Source organism: Apodemus sylvaticus, chromosome 4, assembly GCF_947179515.1.
Source record: "Apodemus sylvaticus chromosome 4, mApoSyl1.1, whole genome shotgun sequence".
Lineage (NCBI taxonomy): Eukaryota > Metazoa > Chordata > Mammalia > Rodentia > Muridae > Apodemus > Apodemus sylvaticus.
Window position 1 is genome coordinate 151,669,074 of NC_067475.1, and position 13,776 is coordinate 151,682,849.

The following is a 13,776-nucleotide window of genomic DNA, read 5'->3' on the forward strand; positions in this document are numbered from 1 at the left end:
AAGTTATGTAGTCAGTCTATGTGCCTGTTAAAGTATAAATGAACAATGAAAATGTTGAGTATATCTGTACAGAACAGAAACTTTGTTCAGTCATAAAAACAAACAAAATTATGGGATTTTAATTAACTGGATAGAAGTGGTGAGATCATCATATTAAGAAAGATAAGTCAGCCTCACAAAGTCAAGTATCACAATTTTGTTTCATATGCTGGGTATAAAAGGATATGAAAATTACAGAAGAACCATTTGGGATGTGAAAGAGGAAAGGGGGAGGGGTCCAGTCTAAATGATTTGGGATTGCTTTTGTGTTATGAAGGCTGGAATACTATTTCTCATTTGAACTGTGGCTACTGAGCTTCAGTGCACACTTTTAGGCTGATCTCCTTCTGTGCCTACAGGGACCTACTCAGGCAGCGTCAGTGAAATTATGGTTCATAGACTAAAGAGGTCCTCCATTTCTTATGTAAACAGTAATCTCTTGATCATGATGTGGCTAAATGTCAGAAAGCACACTTACACTTGGTTCTGTTTCCTTATTTATTTCCTTTCTTGTTACATTATTTTTCTCCTTTTTACTTGAATTGTGTAGTTGATGACAGGGAGGAGGTACTTCAGTAGGCAAAGCCATTGGTTCTGTATTAATCTTTCAGATGCTTGTGCCGCCTTATTTGAATAATGGAAGTGTAAAGGATAGATGAATTATAGTTCCCTTAAGTGTCATGGCTTAAGAGTTCTACCCTGTTTGGCCACCTGCTTTCAGCCTCATGTCATTTCACTGGGTTGACATATGAATCCATCTCTTCCCCTGCCCTCCCCCTCCTCAGTAAATTGGGTTTGTAATAGAAACACTAAGTCAACATTAGCTAAAGTGATACTGTCAAGTGATGTGATAAGCCTCCTGGTGATGTTTTATGGTAATAGATTCTCTTTGAGCTTCCTTTCTAAGATCAGGAGGTAGTGTCTCACCTCTTAAAAGGGCAAATAGAAAGAATGTAAGTTTCAGAAGAAGGAGATTCAGACTTCCAGTATACCTTCATTTCCAACTTGTTGTGGAAGGTGACTGTCCTGTTAAATCAAAATGCAGACAAGTTTATAAATAAAAATAATCTCTTGGTAATGAAAGGGCTCCTATAACAAACAAATCCTATGTTGGTCCTCCAAACAGTATTGCCTATGGGTCTATTTGTCATACATATTATGGCTATACTCATAAGACCCATAACTCCTTAGAACAGAAATGATATAAAATGTATATTTTATCAACTTCATTGATTTCACTTAATTTAGAATAGACAATAGTGAAAAGGAAAGTCAATATGCAAGAAGTACTGATGACCACAAAGCATATTAGAACTGTTGTGAAGGGGATAATTTTACTCCTTGTTGTCATACACTTTAGTGAACTAAGACTGAAAATATTCTATTTCTCACAATACTGAGATCTTTCTCAATATATCTCTTATGCATGATCTTATTTGAAATATTAATTGCCACACTTACCATCTCTGTTAAGTGTTAAAAAATATAAAACATTATCTAATATGAAAAGTTGTAATGATAATTGTACTTCTGTCATTGGGTTGTTGAGAGGATACAATGAAACACATTGACGTTTTTAGCATATTATCTGTTGTAGAACTCATTGCTACTATATATCTTGACAGATAAAACTGACCCTTATATAACATGGTTGATTCCCATGTATGCTTAAAAGCAAAGCAAACAAGAAAAACAATGAGAAATATAGATTTTTTTCATGACTTAAGGACTGGCATATTTACCTTTGGCTTTAGTTAGAAGAATGCATTTAATTTGTCATAGCTTAGTGATGCAGACAATGAACTGGTTCATCATTTGTAGCTTCTAGCTTCTTATACCATGATAGGATGTGCCTTACCTGTGGATCAAATTGTCTAAAAAGGCAAAAGCCACATGAACCATGCAAAAGGACAATCAACATTCAACAAAAGTTAATCACTCTGTGCTGGCTAGATTTGTGCCAACTTGACCCAGGTTGGGGTTATCTGGGAAGAGGGACTCACAGTAGAGAAAATCCTCTACAAGATTGGCCTGTATGGCATTTTCTGAAGTTGTGATTGATGTGTGAGGATCCAGCCTAAGTAGTACTACCCTTGGGAAAGTAGTCCTGGAGCACATAAGAAGTAGACTGAGCAAGACTTGGGGAGCAAGCCAATAAGCAGCACTCCCCCATGGCTTCAGTTTTTGCCTCCAGGTTTCTCTCCTGCTTGGCCTCCTTCTCTGATTCCCCTGTATGTTGAAATAAAATCTTTCTTCCCAGAGTCACTTTTGGTCATATTTTATCACAGAAACAAAAACCATATCACATCTCACATTTCTAGGAAATAATAAGTATTACTTTTAAATCATGAAGTGACCCCATTTTAGGTTATTCATTTCTAAATACTGTTCTTTAATAATCATGCAAAATTTGATTCAGGGAAATATCTAAGATCTTCCAGATGATTCTACAAATAAGGTAGAAAATCCATTGGGTTATTGATTAATGCAGGGTTTGGAAGAAGAAAAAAACCTACCATGATATTCAATACTAAAGTTAGATTGCTGATTTTATTGTTTAAAGGATTAAAGGGCCTTATTTTCATAGGCCCCAATATTTAAAATGCAAAACAAAAAAATGAACAGAAATTTAAGCTACTTGCAGAATCTTGCAGATTCTTATCAGAGTATAGGGCTGTTACTTTTTACTGCTGTTACATAGATATTTATGCAATTGTGACCACTCTTTGTACTTACCAGTGTATTTACCAGAGAAGAGCTCTTGAGGCATATTTTTGGGGGTCTAAGGGTTAACAGATTTACTGTGGGATAAGGGGAAAGAAATCACTCACATCCTGTTACTTGATTATTTCATGAGAACAAAATCAATGTTCCAATAGGACCTGAGTGAGTCTTGAGATCTGTGGGTTTATAGAGTACAGGAAGTTCAATGGCTTTTAAGCCCTTTTTGGACCAAGGAGTGTTCTGTTTGCACAGGGAAGTCATAGGGCTGTGTTTAAAAGAAGGCAGATGGCTGGACTTTTCCTGGTGAGTAGATTATTTAACTTGCAGAAGGCTCACATTTTGTATCCTGCTGCCTGTCGGTCTGGACATTGCCCAGATGAATTGGTCACTCCTCCATGAAGAGAAATGTGCAGTTTTACATATTTTTTCCACGACTGAAAAGTCATGGACAGTTTCAATGCATTGACATGTAAATTGATGGAGACTCTCATTCCTAAATATAAATTTATCAGCAGCTGTGTGCCTGTGCATGGTTCAAATGGTTGAGATTCACCTCCAAATACACAAAGGGAATTGTGGCCTCAGTCCAAACCTATCTCTAAGTAGTTTGGGTTAAAAATGTGATTCTTTCTTTTCCTTACAGACATTTGTTATAAACTAACAGTCCCCAAAGAACTTTGCCAGACAGTTACTATGACAAAATTCACTTTCACTAATAGCTCTTGTTGGAAGAATACTCCCAGGGCATGCGCCCGATGTGACAGCTTCACAAAGGCAGGCAGGATTGATCTTGCAGTTATTACTGATGGAGAAAGAAAGACAGATTTATAAATCAAGACTATGTAGCTTTGCAGCTCCATTCCTTTCATTGAAACACTAAATGTATTTAAGAATGACACTCCCCCACCAAAGTGTGGTGGCAACTGTGCCAATACTGGGCATTGTAACCTTACTATGTGCATGAAGTTGTAGCTTATTCAGTATATCACAATGGAATAGGGCCTTAGAACAAACAGGATGCAACACCGAATTATTGCTGATCTTGATTCTGTAATATTTGTGAAAGGAGTTTGAAGATAGTCTGCTCAGTTCAGGGATTCTGGTCCACATACTACTGTGCTGTTGCTGATGAGAAACCTTATTGTGGTGAAGGTTGCCAGACAGTTAATTGCCAGGATGGAGGGCTAAGCAAGCAGCCTCTGTGTCAGAGAATTCGACCTTGGGAAGATAATGAGACAAGGAGAATTCAGAACAGATGAAAGCTAAGAGTACCTACTTTATCTACTGACAGCCAGAGAACACCTTCATGCTCAATCAGTTCTTGCTAATGAGACAAGATGGGGAAAGATGGAAAAACAGCAGTAACAGGCAAACTTTTTTTTTCAGCTTAATGATCTATAACTTAGTCAGATAAAATTATCTTTTAGGTCAGGCAGCATCTTAAGTCTGAGGCAAAAAAAAAAAAAAAAAAAAAAAAAAAAAAAAAAAAAAAAAGAAGAAGAAGGAAGAAAATATAAAACAGGAACACCTGAATAATTTAGCTTTATTTATTTTGTAAGAGGTGGTGATGTTCAAGGAAGTGCTGAAAATTGGGAAGGCTGTGTTGGAAGGCAGCTCCTCCATATTCTGAAGGATCTGCTTCCTGATGGAGTGGACTGGGGGAGCAGCAGTGTAAGACTGTTAGTTCTGTAAGTTGTTCTCTTCTACAAATCCTGCCACTAGCTAATGTAACTTCCAACAGAAATCTTAAGACACTTGTGATAGTTACTCTGTTTTTATCTTTCTCTTCTGTGTGGCAAGCTATTGCCTCCAGGAGCTGCCACTACTATTTCCATGAAGATCTGAATGTCTACCAACAGATGGACTTGAGAGGCCTCTTGCTGGTTTTGCAGGTGAGAAAACTGCCTGGGCCATGGAAGAAATGATTATTTTGGGAATGTCATGGTAACTCTTGCCATCATCCAGGATTTTACTTAAGATCTGTATACTAATTCTTATTTAGCTCGTGCTGTAGATGAAAAAAAAAAAAAAAAAAGAACAGAACTCATGGGAATTCTGAAAATTCAACAGTTTTATAACTAGTATGTCATTTAATATTATCATGATCTGAGGAATGGCTTCCAGAATTTTGCAAACTGATTGAATCTCAGCCTACTTTAGTCGCCTGGTTGGTGTTTCTGAGCTTCCTCACAAATCCAGAGTTTGATAAAACAGTATCATGATACAGACATGGAAACTGATGGGAACATTGTGCTGCAGCCTTCTTATTTGCTCACAAAAGCTGCGCACAAGGCCTTGGTATGTAGTGGGGAAGGAAGGAGAGGGGTGGGAATGGGTCAGAAGGAGAATAATGCCTTCCGTGTGTATTTATGCCCATAAAGAAGAAGTGAAGATGATGTCACAGAGCTGTATGATTCTATGCTAATCAACCTGATATGTATATCAAGTGACTCATCCATGTCCCCTCATTAAAAGAAAATATTTTCTTTTCACACATTCTTCACTCACAGAGAAATGGGAAATACAAATGAGCATAAGCAATATACTGTAGAAAGAATCTAGTACATATTATGTGGAAGCATCACCTCTCAATAAAAAGCTGATGGCTTATTAACCAAGGTAGGAAATAGAAGGTGAAAGTTCTGGTAGAGAGCAATTGGAACTCTGGGAATCAGACAGAGGAGGGAAAAATCACCCCAAATGCTGAGGAAGTCAGAAATATGAAACCAAGGACAGGTAACCAACTATGTGGCAGACATAGACTAAATGGGTTATATATTTACGAGCTAGTCCGGACCAGAGCCAGAGCTTATGACCTAGGCATGTATTCATAAATAAGTCTCAGAGTCATTTTTCTGGCAACATTATGGAAAAACACAATTATAATCTTTTTAATCATAATTAAAGAATTGTGAACTTTGTAATATAGCTTCCATTTCTATGGATTTATGTATATAAATACATAAACATTCTTACAAAGTTGTCTTATGTAAATGATTCCCATTTATATATAGGCAAAATAATGAATTAGTAAGGTTTTGGACTATTTCCAAATGTCCAAATATTTTCAAGATATTTAATATCAAGAAATATAACTTTATATTTAATATTTTTCAAGATGGTTGATATTTTGTGGAAGTATTTTTACTTATTATTAATGTTAAATGCCTTTAAATGGATTTCAAAAGATGGAGCCCAACAGATAGAAAGCTGAGAGAAGAACTTTGCCATAAACAGATCTGTTTGGGCTACTTAGGGGACCTTATGTCAAGGAGAGGGAAGGTTGGAAATAAGATGCAAAGAAGGAGGAATTCATACACCAAAAGATCTGTAGTTCTAATACGCATTCACTTGGTAAATTAGTTTGCTAACTACATTTGTAAATCCTAGACATACTACAAAAAACATGCTCTGTGCCAGCAATAGAAGCTCGCACCTCACGCGCCATAGACAGAACGATAGTTTGGTTAGATGTCATTACACAATAGGAATAATCTGGGGAATGGGACATGGGTTTCCTCATAATTCTTGCCTCCCAGAGAGGCCTAAAGTTCAAGGAAATAAGAGTATGGAGCAGAAGATGAAAAGTCAATGTTACAGTAGATAAAACAATGCAAATTTAGATTATAACTCAGTCCAGTAGATAAAAAATGCAAATTTAGATTATAACTCAGTCCAAGGTAGAGCAATTTATAGACTTTTGCTATGAAAGCTTGAAAGAGAGATTCTGAAAATGTTGAAGGCTTTATAAATCCTGAAAAATATTTAAAATAATAGAGAATCACTAGGGATGATAGAAAAAATAATATAGAATAAACCAAACATATTTTGTAACTACACACATGAATCTATAAGCATATGTATATATGTGTATGTGTTTTTAAAAGCATTTACTAATGAAATTTCATTCTGTCACTAACAAAATGATAGAATAAATCAGGATTATTAAGAGTTATTATACTAGCAGCCAACCATTGCACTGAGCATGGAGTTCACAATGGAGAAGTTGGAGGGAAGACTGGAAGAGGGGGGTGTTGCACCCCCATGGGAAGAACTATGATGTCATCCAACCAGATGGCTCCCAGGGACTAAGCCATCAGCCAAGGGGTACACATGGTTCAAGCCAAAAGAGTGGGAGAGGAATGCCTTGTTGGGCATCATTGGGAGAAGAGGTTCTTGGTCCTGTGAAAGCTCAATAGAGGCCCCAGTATGGGGAAGTCAAGTGGAGGTCATGAGAGTGGGTTGAGTGGAGGGGCATATTCTTGGAGGCAGAGTGTGGGAGGATGGGTTGGGGGTTTTCGAGTAGGGGGAAAGCAGGAAGGGGTATAACCTTTGAAATGTAAATGAAGAATAAATTCAATAATAAAAAACAGTTATGGACATTTACTGAAGAAATGGCAATTATTCAAAGCAGCTTTATAGAGCTTAAAACAAGAAGAAAGGCTAAGTCACCATCATTTGTCTCTGAAGTGAAGCTGATGGATACAATGTTATAGGAAATGTCATTCTTGATGTGTTATACCCAGATGTTTTAAATTTAATTTTAAAAGATATTTATACCTTAGTTCTCTTTATAATACTCTCTTTCCCACTACTAACTTTCACTCTACTTATACTCCCAAATCTTCCTCAAATCCATGACCTCTTTCTTTAATTGTCTTTTTTTGGGGGTGGGTGTGAAGGGAACTTGATTTGCATTTTCTCTTTTTATTGGTTATTTTATTATGTTATCCCCATTCTCAGTTTCCCCTCAAGAAACTCCTTATCTCCTCTTCTCTCCATCCTGCTTCTATAAGGATGCTCTTCCACCCACCCACCTACTGCCACCACACCAGCATAGCATTCTACTGCTCTGAGGCATGGAGCCTCCACAGACCCAAGGGGCTCCCCTCCTATCAATGCCAGATAAGGCAATCCTCTGCGACATATGCAGCTGGAGCCATGGGTCCCTCCATGTGTACTCTTTGCTTGGTAGTTTAGTACCTGGCAGCTCTATGGAGGTTTAGTTGGTCACAAATCCCTTCAGTTCCTTCAGTCCCTCCTGTAACTCCTCCACTGGGATCCCCATGCTCAGTCCCTTGGTTGGCTGCCAGCATCCTCATCTGTATTGGTGAGGCCCTGGCAGAGCACCCCAGGGAGCAGCTATACCTTCCTCCTGTCAGGAAGGAGTTCTTGGCATCAGCAGTTGTGTCTGGGTTTGGTGTCTGAAGATGAGATGGATCCCTAGTGGGGTAGTCTTTGGATGGCCTTTCCTTCAGCTCCATTATTTGCCCCTGCATTTCCTTTAGACAGAAACAATTCCAGTTTAACATTTTTGGGATGAGTGGGTGGCTCCATCACTCTACCGGGGGCCTTGCCTAAGCTCTGGATATAATAAACTTTACAGAGTCCCACTCCCATTTGTTGTGTATTTCAGCTAATGTCTTCCCTTTTGGGTACCAGGAGCCTCTTCCTTTCCTGGCATCTGGGACTTCCTGGTGGCTATCCCCAGTTCTCACTGCTGCAGAGCTCCTTTCAATTTACTGACCATCTGTACTTCTGCCCTGTCTTCTCCCACACCAAATTCTGCCTCCTTTTTTGCCTCCCACTCCGCTCTCCCTCCAAGGTCCTTTCCTCCCTCTTCCTCCCACGATCATTGTGTTTTCCCTTCTAAGTAGGACTGAAGCATTCACAAGTGGTCATCCTCATTTTTGAGCTTCATATGGTCTATAGGTTCTACCGTGGGTATTCTAAGGCTTTTCCTAGTATCCACTTATCAGTGATTACATACCATGTGTGTTCTTTTGTGACTGCGTTACCTCACTCAGGATGATATTCTATCCATTTGCTTGTGAATTTCATGAAGTCATTGTTTTTAATATCTGAGTAGTACTCCCTTGTGTAAATGCACTACATTTTCTGTATCCATTCCTCTGTTGAGGGACATCTGAGTTGTTTCCATTCTTTGGCTATTATAAATGAGGCTGCTATGAACATAGTAGAGCATGTGTCTTTGTTATATGTTGGAGCATCTTTTGTCTATATGCCCAGGAGTGGTATAGTTGGGTCCTCAGGTAATAGTATATCCAATTTTCTGAGGAACCACCAGACTGATTTCCAGAGTAGTTGTACCAGCTTGCAATCCAAACAGCTATGGAGAAGAGTTCTTTCTCCACATCCTCACCAGTATCTGCTGTCACATGAGTTTTTGATTTTTGCCATTCTGATTAGTATGAGCTGGAATCTCAGGACTGTTTTGATTTGCATTTCCCTGATGACTAAGGATATTGAACATTTCTTTAGGTGCTTCTAGCTATTAATGATTTCCCAGGTGAGAATTATTTGTTTAGTTCTTTAACCCATTTTTAATAGGGTTACTTGGTTCTCTGGAGTTTAACTTCTTGAGTTCTTTGTATATTGAATATTATTAGCCCTATCATATATAGGATTGGTAAAGATCTTTTCCAAAACTGTAGATTGCTGTTTTGTCCTATTGACACTGTCCTTGGCCTTACAGAAGCTTTTCAACTTTATGAGATATAATTTCTCTATAGTTGATCTTAGAACCTGAGCCATTGGTGCTCTGTTCAGGAAATTTTCCTCTGTGCTGATTAGTTGGAAGCTCTTTCCGAATTCCTCTTCTATTAGATTCAGTGTATCTGGTTTTATGTGAAGATCTTTGATCCACCTGGTCTTGAGCATTCTACAATGAGATAATCAATCATACAGCATTCTTCTACATGCCTACATCACTTGACACAGCATCCCGTGTTGAAAATGCTGCCTTTTTTTCCACTGGATGGTTTTGGATTTATCGTCAAAAATCAAGTGACCATAGATTTGTGAGTTTAATTCTGTATCTTCAGTGTTATTCCATTGATCTACCTGTCTGTCTCTGTACCAATACCATGCTGTTTTTATCATTATTGTTCTGTAGTATAGCTTGAGGTCAGGGATGGTGTTTCTCACAGCAATTGTCTTATTGTTGTGAATAGTTTTTGCTTTCCTGGGTTTTTGTTATTCCAGATGAATTTGAGAATTTCTCTTTCTATATATGTGAATATTTGAGTCAGATTTTTGATGGGAAGTGCATTGAATCTGTAGATTGCTTTATGTAAGTTGGCCATTTTTACTACGTTAATCCTGCCAATTCATGAGATCTCATGGGAGATCTCTTCGTTTTCTGACTTCTTCAGTTTCTTCCTTGAGAGACTTGAAGTTCTTTTCATATAGATATTTACTCATTTAATTAGATTTATACCAAGATATTTTTTATTATTTGTGACTATTGTGAAGTATGCTCTTTTCATATATTCTTTCCCAGCTACTCTATTCTTTGAGTAGAGGAAAGCTACTGATTTGTTTAGGTTAATTTTATATCCAGCCACTTTGCTGAAGTTGTCTATCAGCTGTAGCAGTTCTCTGGTACAATTTTTGGAGTCTCTTAAGTATATTATCATCTGCAAATAATGATATTTTGGATTCTTCCTTTCCAATTTATATCGCTTTGATCTTCTTTGTTGTCTAATTTCTCTGGCCAGCACTTTGAGTCCTATATTATAGATGTGGAGTAGTGGGTGGACTTGTTTAGTGCCTGATTTTAGAGTGATTGCTTCAAGTTTCTCTCAATTTGATGTTGGCTATTAATGTACTGTATGTTGCTTTTATTATGGTTAGTAATGGGACTTGAATTTTTCATCTTTCCAAGACTTTTAACATGAATTGTATTTTGTAAATTGTTTTTTTCAGCATCTAATGAGATGATCATGTGTGTTTTTTTTTTAAGTTTGTTTATATAGTGAATTACATTGCAGAATTTTCAATTATGGTATCATCCCTGCATTCCTGGGATGAACCCTGCTTGATCATGGTGAATGCTCCTTTTAATGTGTTCTTGGATTCAGTTTGCAAAAATTTTATTGAGTATTTTGCATGGATATTCATAAGAAAATTGGTCTGAAGTACTCTTTCTTTATTGAGTCTTTGTGTGGTTTGGTATCAGCCTAACTGTGGCTTCGAACAATGAATTTGGTAGTGTTCCTTCGGTGTCTATTTTGTGGGATAGTTTGAAGATAATTAGTATTAGATCTTTGACGGTCTGATAGAATCCTGCACTAAACCCATCTGGCCTTGGGCTTTTTTTTCATTGGGAGACTTTTAATGACTTGCTTCTATTTCTTTAGGGATTATGGGACTGTCTAGATAGTTTATCTGATCCTGATTTAAATTTGGTATCTGGTATCTAGAAAGTCATACATTTCATCTAGATCTTCCAGTTTTGTTGAGTATAAACTTTGGTAGTAGGATCTGATGTTTTGTTTTTTTTTTTTTAATTTCCTCAGTTTCTGTTTTTATGCCTTCCTTTTCATTTCTGATTTTATTAATTTGGATACTGTTTCTATGCTCTCTGGCTAAGCGTTTATCTAGCTTGTTAATTTTCTCAAAGAATCAGCTTTTGGTTTTGTTGATTCTTTGTATCTTTCTCTTTGTTTTCATTTGGTTTATTTCTACCATAAGTTTGACTATTTTCTGCCCTCTATTCCTCTTGGGTGTGTTTGCTTCTTTTTTCCCTAGAGCTTTCAGGTATGCTATTAAATTCCTAGTGCAGTATCTCTCCAATTTCTTTATGAGAGCACTTAGTGCTAAGAATTTTCATCTTATCACTGCTTTCATTGTGTCTCCTAAGTTTGGGTATGCTGTGTCATCATTTTCATTGAATTCTAGGAAGCCTTAGACCAAGTTATCTTTGAGAAAAGAGTTAATTACTTTCCATAGGTATGTGGGTTTTCTGTTGTTTTTGTTGTTATTAGTATCTAGCTTTAGTCTTTGGTGGTCTGATTGGATGCATTGGATTATTTCAATCTTCTTGTAAACGTTGAGGCTTGTTTTGTGACTGATTATAAGGTCAGTTTTGGAGAACATACTGTGAGGTTCTGAGAAGAATTTCTATCCTTTGGTTTTAGGGTGAAATGTTCTAGAGATATCTATAAAATTCATTTAGATCATAACCTTGATTAGTTTCACTGTGTCTCTGTTTTGTTTCTGTTTCAATGACCTATATATTGGTGAGGGTGAGGTGTTGAAGACCCCCCACTATTATTGTAGATTCAATATTTGCTTTGAGTATTTGTTTAGTAAAGTTTCTTTTATGAATGTGGGTAGCCTTGCATTTGGGGTATAGATGCTCAAAACTAAAAATTCATCTTGGTGGTTTTTTTCCCTTGATGAATATTAAGTGTCTTTCCCCATCTTACTTGATATCTTTTGGTTGAAAGTCTATATTACTGGATATTGAATTTTTCAATATTGCTGGATATTGAAAAAGCTGCCTTTTATCCAGCTTTTTAGGTCTGCCTTTGTCATTGATGTGTGTTTTTTGTATGCAACAATATGCTGGATCCCGCTTGCATTTCCAGTCTGTTAGATTATGTCTTTCTGGGAGGGGAGTGAGTCTGTTGATATTGACAGATATTATAGACAGATGATTGTTAATTCCTGTTATGTTTGTTGTTGGCGGTGGCATTTTGTGTAAGTAATTCTCTCCTAGTATTGTTGTGATATGATAATTTGTTGTTTTTTCTTTGGTGTAGATAATCACTTTATGTTGGAATTTTTTTTTCTAGAATCCTGTGAAGGGTTGGATTGGTAGATATTGTTTAAATTTGATTTTTGTCATGGAATATTTTGGTTTCTCCATCTATGATGACTGAGAACTTTGCAGGCATTTGTGTTCTCTTAGGGTCTTCATGACCCCTATACAGGCTCTTCTGGCTTTTAAGGTCTCTGTTTAGAAGTATAGTGTTATTCTGATAGGTTTGTCTTTATATGTTACTTGGCCTTTTTTGCTTACAGATTTTAATACTTTGTTCTGTAAATTTAGTGTTTTGATTATTATGAGACAAGATGATTTTCTTTTCTGGTCCAATCTATTTGGTGTTCTGTAGGATTCTTGTACATGTATGGCCATCTCTTTCTTTAGGTTAGGGAATTTTTCTTTTATGATTTTGTTGAAGACATTTTCTGGTCTTTTGAAGTGGGAATCATGTACTCTTTTATTTCTATTATTCTTATGTTTGGTATTTTCATTGGATCCTGAATTTTATGGATGTTTTTTATGCTTTGTATTTGCTTTGACTTTTGTGTCAATATCTTCTAAGGCATCTTCTATGCCTGAGATTCACTCTTCCATCTCTCTTATTCTGTTATTGATGCTTACATGGGTAGCTCCTTCCTAGGTTTTCCATTTCCAGAGTTGCTTCCATTTGTGATTTCTTTATTGTTTCTTCTTCCATTATTAGGTCTTGGAATGCTTTGTTCTATCCCTTCACCTGCTTGATTGTATTACTTGTATTTCTTTAAGGGATTAATTTCTTACCTCTTTAAGAACTTCTACCTGTTTACCTATGTTTTTCTATATTTCTCTCAGTTATTTATATCCTCCTTAAAGGGCTCTATCATCTTCGTGTGATAGGATTTAGGTCAGCATCATGGTTTACAGGTGTGTTGAGGTATCCAGAGCTTTCAGTGGTGAGAGAACTGAGCTCTGATTGTGCCAAAGTATATTTATTGGCTTCTGCTGCTTATGGTCTTTCACTTGCATCTTGCCATCTGGTTTGTAGCCACCTGCAGCTACATTTGAATGGGTTATCGAGTTCTTTGGAAGGAAAGCTGGGGATAGGGGGAACAGGGTGACAAGAGAAACATGAAGTGAAGATGAATTTCGCACTCAAGGCTCAAAGTTTAACGGGGATCTCAATATATATATATATATATATATATATATATATACGTATATATATATATATGTATATATATATATAGGCAGGGTAAGACCCTTCCCCAAATTCCAGGATACGTTCCAGGGAACTGGTCTGGCTGTTCACTGGGCCTTGGCTCCACTACTCAAGCAGCTGGGCTGGTCACCTGCTTAATTCAGACATTCATAAACCTGGAGGAACAATGAACTTTACCTTTATGCTGAGTGCCCCACCCTAGGTGAAGCAGGATCCTGGATAGCACAGGAATTCCTGCTCA